Raw genomic sequence first — 5,462 nt, 5'->3', positions numbered from 1 at the left:
AGTGTACACGGTACATGACCTTCTAGACTTCCATTGCATGGCTAAGACACTCCATATTCAATCCAGAATCCTTGTTGCACAATTATTCCAATTTCCGAGTTATTAATGTAGTGCACGGCTCACATGCTTTCCACACATCTTCTAGATGCTTCATGAATCTTGGCTGAAATCTTGTACATGCTTCCGGAACTTTCTCGAGCAATCCTTGTTCAACATGGACTCCTTGTCATACTATGTTTCCTTATCCGACTCGAATTGGGAGAACTTCTATTTCTTTATTTCTGCGTCTCTTGTGGCATTTTTGGTCTTTGAGAATCTATTTTTCCTAAAAAACACTAACTAAGTTAAATTGATCAAGTTAAAGAAAATAACTTAGCAAAATACAGGGATTTAAATATTATAAACGTCACATATTATGCTCCTATCACTCTCATAATAGTAAAACTAGATGTCTAGAGACCTCAATTGGTGTACAACTAGAAGAACTAATAATTAAGCAGATCAATGACCAAAGTCCATTTGATAGGCTAAACTAAGAAAACTAAGACTAAATCAGGATGAAGCGCACTACATCCTTCATACTCAGGAATTACCATTATGAATATGAACATTCAAATTGGATAAATTCGGTTTATCCATCAATTTGATCTAGTTTGGTATAGTAATGATTATTAATTTGACTGAAAATTTGAATAATTGATTCATGGAAACATAAAAACTGAATGGTCGAGCCGATACGTGATTAAAAAATTGCACAAGTAATTATCAATTTGGTTGAAAATTTGTATAAGTGATCTACTCATGGAAACCTGAAAATTGAATGGTCGAGATATCGATACATGATTGAAAAGTGGGTTCCATAAGTAACGGATTCATTTTTCTATCTATTTTAAGGGCTAGTTGGGAGCCAATTTTCAATCACGTTTTAGCATCTCGACTATGTTTGGTTTTTTGCCTTCATGAATAGATCACTTGTGTAAATTTTCAACCAAATTGGTAACAATTGCGAAACCGAAACTAGATTAAATTCATGGACGAATCAAATCTATCCAATTTTTCGTAATTGTCACACCCCGAATTTCAAATAAAGAAATTCAAATCTGAAATGCGATAACTAAACAATTTTCCCAAAATACTTTGAAATCAACAAAACACTCTGAGCCCATAAATGTCAATACCGACTCCTTCTCTAGAGTCACATATTACATTACAAGAGTTTACACAATAGTTTGAAAAAATCAAAGTAATATGTAAACATTCACAAAGAGCATACTACAAGTAGTCATAGTAATAATCAAAATAGGTTCTAAACCTAATACTGCTACAACAACAAGCCGCGGTCTCAATTTTTGTTACCCTGACCTGTAGGATAAACCCCTACACTATGGAATAATGCACCAGCTTACAACAACATGTGAGTAAACTTTTTAAGCTCATATGAACAAACTCAAATAAAATGATTCAATCAACACATGCTTATAATTTCTCAACCAAAGAATAAATTAAAGCAACAACATTTAACTCCACAAAATCACCCTTTGAACTCAAGAAAAACAATCACGCAATAATAATTCGTTTCAAAACTTGTCATCCTTACCTCTTAAGGATAACACACGTCACTAAAGTGAAAAAATCGTAATAATTGTAACTCACAATTTAAATATGAAGCCAATTCCCTCCTTGGACAATTAAAAGAAAGAATGCACTCGAAACTATCTTTTAAAAATGTTTACTCATGAATTGCAATAACACACAGTTACCCCATAATAGTACATTGGCAGACAAACTAGAGCTCTAACTGATCATAGTCACTCACCCGGCCAAAGGCATGGTTTCTGATTTACTTGCCTTTGGTACTAATGTGACCCTCAGCCTCCACAGACTAAAATAATTAAAGACGTCACTCAAGACCCAAAATGTTAAACAAATCTCCATAAAAGATTCTCTCGGTATGAAGACCAAAACATTTAAAGAGGTCGCACAAGACATAAAAATGTTACACCACAACTCAAAGTACTCCTTTAAAACAATATAAATCAACATTCTCATAATATATTGCTCTCCCTAAAAGAGCAAATTCTCAAAACAATAACATCAATAAAATCAAAATTATTGTACTCACCACAATGCCGCACCATCAAGATATATATTTCATGTATATACATATATATGTGGTCATCCTCTCAGGAATGCCACTAATACCAATTATAGTTCACAAATTGCAAAACCCGAAAAAAAAATCATTTTCATAAAAAACTTCATTTTAATTTACACATGAACCGTAGATGATCAAGTTTATATAATTCAAAAACAATATTTATTTTCAAAAGTGACTTCATAATTTAGCAGATAAACCAAACCGTAATGTAACCCTGTTCATAAATGAACCTCATGAGATTTACTCACCTCAAAGTCCCGCTATGTATTCTCTCATGGAGTCATGGCTGAAATAACGTACAGAACACACTTTGTCACACATCTAAGTAAAAAAAAAGGTCTCAACTTAGTATGCAACTAAAAATGAAAGCGGTTAATTAAGGTTCGAATCAAGCACTTGAATCAAAAATCGACGATTTCGTCAATCGTGACAAAACATCCTCCAAGACCTCCTAAGGTCTCTGGAACACTTTTAGGATCAATTTCTCAAAATTATACGACGATCCAACAGTCGGATCCTCACAGATCGCATACCGAATAAACCAAAACAACGTTAAACCTAACATGCTTCAAATGATCCCAACATAACCCCATAATATATTAGCATGCTCATATCGATGAGTAGAAAGCAACTGTGAAGACAGAAGCCCAAAAAGTGGCCAAACACGCTGCCAGGTCAACTTCCAAACTATCTTAATCCAATTGTCCAGAATGTATAATACAACAAGAGGAGAAACTTTCATACCTGGAGCTAAAGAAGAATCGCCGGGGATCGGCCTAGATCGCAACTAAAATTTGAAAACTTCAAATCGGGATTCCGAGCTCCACACTTCGATTCAAGTTGCAAGGCTTGTATGGATGTGATCAGGAAAACCGGGTAAGTTTCAAGCTCAGCCACCATTGTAATTGAAAATTACAACCGGGTCCACTGTCACCGAAACCTCAGGTTTCGATTTGCAGTTTGCAGTGAGATTCAACGGAAAGGAGGCAGGTGGGGAGAATGGCAAGGTGGAGGTGAACAAATCTGTGGTTGTGGCGCAACTAGAGATCACCAGATGGTGAAGATACAACCTAGTCAGATCTCCAAGTTCGGGTCGGGTCAGCCGCGAAACAAAGAGAGTTTTGGTTTTAGGGTTTCCGAAAACAAAAAATAAGAAAATTTATGAAGAAAACAGAAAAATCTATATTTATAGAAAATTTCCAAAATTGGAAACCTTTTTTTTCCACGTACTACATATCCACGAACTCATAACATCACGCTCTATGATTTATGTGAAGGAAGTTTTCACAAAATTGTAATGTATAAAAATTCAACCTTTAAGCTCTTGAAAACAAAGCGTTTTGAGAAAATAATCATCTGAAATAATTTCTATTTTACTATTAACACATGAACATTGGGAGCAAGAAACTAATAACGAAAATTAACGTCATTACATTATTAGGAAGTCAAGTTTTTGAATGCTTTTACGATTTTCAATTTGACTAAAAATTTGCATAAGTGATCTATACATTTAGAGCTAAAACCCAAGGTGAAGAGGTCAAAATGTGATCGAAAAATAAGAATCAAAAGTAGTCCCTTAAAATAGACAAAAAAAATATGCACTCTTCCATTAAGGGATCCATTTTTTTAGCCATTTTAAGGGATATTTTATGGGACTCACTTTTCGATCATTCATTGGCAAATTGACTGTTAGAATTTTAGAACTCTCTAAGTAGATCATCTTTGTAAAATTTCAATCAAATTGAAAATTTTTAAGGTATTCATAAGCATGCATGATTTATCAGTATAAACATGAAGGGTTCAGGTTACACAGATTTGGTTCATCCATTACTTTGATGTAGTTCGATACCTTAACAATTATAAATTATTTGGCTAAAAATTTGCATAAGTGATCTACTCACAGAGGCCTAAAAACTAAACGCTTGATGACTTGACACACATTTACGCAAGCATACGTATCATTGTCAAGATAGGAAAATATTATGCCCAAAGGTATCGTACCACGGGGATTAGTGGCTAACCCACAATCCTTGGGTAGTTGGAAATAGAGTCACTAAGCAAACAAAAGAAAAAAAATAATAAATAAATAAAAATGCTACTCTAAGGCACCAAGACTTAGCAATGCTCGGCTTTGGTTTGCACCGAAGCCTAATCAAAGCTATGAGCCTAGTGATGACTATTTACAATGAAGTAGAAATTGTCACTGAAAATAGTAATTTGAATTTCTAGAAACTAAAGTGCAAAAATTTAAATGAAAACTCAAATAACAACTAAATTAAATAAAGTAATGCAAAGTAAGAAATGAATATAAATTGGGGATTGGTAGCTAGGAATGAATCCTAACCCTAATTCAATGCTCTACATGCTAATTTGATTTACGTGCAATTTATTAAATATGGTGGAAGCCGTACCGAAGGCTTTTCAAGGGTCAAAGGCCGAAATTCTCTGTCATGGTATTCCTACTCTGTTTCAAGAGTCATTGGAACTCACTTGACATGAATTAGAGCCAGTTCAAGGGTCACTAATTCACATCAAGAGGCCTAGAGTTCAAGGAATTAGGCAATTAAGCTCACCATAATTGCGATCAAGCTAATCATGTAGTGAACCATACTTGTACTTCTCACGAATATTAAATCGGGGTTCTAGCTCTAAAATCTAAGGATGTCATCCCCAAAATTTTAATCTAGACTTAATAAAATACATACCCAAGAGTTGACAATTCCTAAGCATGCATTCTAATCAATTATCACAAAACACAAGCATCCACTAATTAACAAATTCCATAAATAAATTAAATTAAGTATCCATTACATCAAATTTGGGCTAGGGCACACAACCCTAACCCCAACAAGGAAATTACTCACAACCCATAATCATAGACATTAAAATTATAAAATTCAAAAAGAAAATAGTAGAGAAGTGTATGAGAAAACAAGGATAGTCACAAATAGCTAAAAAATAGCATAACTAGCTTTGAATTACAACTCCCACAATTACCCAAATATTGAATCTTGTAGAAGTTGAGCCTCTTAATGAATTCTTGAAACTTTGTGTGAGTAGTCCTTTAAATCTCAAAATAAAATAGAAAGAAAAGAGGAAAAATGACGGAGAAGGATGGGAAAGAGAGCAGTCCAAAGGACTGCCTCTGTTTTTGGTGGTGCGGCTACAGTTGTAAAGGTGAGATGATTATGAATATGGGTTCTCCTTTTTAATTGTGGCCGTCCTCAGTTGGAAGAGGCAATTGATGTGAATTGATTATATAATGTGATGCCTATGTGTCAGCAATTGATTGATGCCAAAGAAA

This window comes from Rosa chinensis, chromosome 1 (assembly GCF_002994745.2).
Source record: "Rosa chinensis cultivar Old Blush chromosome 1, RchiOBHm-V2, whole genome shotgun sequence".
Lineage (NCBI taxonomy): Eukaryota > Viridiplantae > Streptophyta > Magnoliopsida > Rosales > Rosaceae > Rosa > Rosa chinensis.
Note: the sequence above shows the minus strand (reverse complement) of the source record.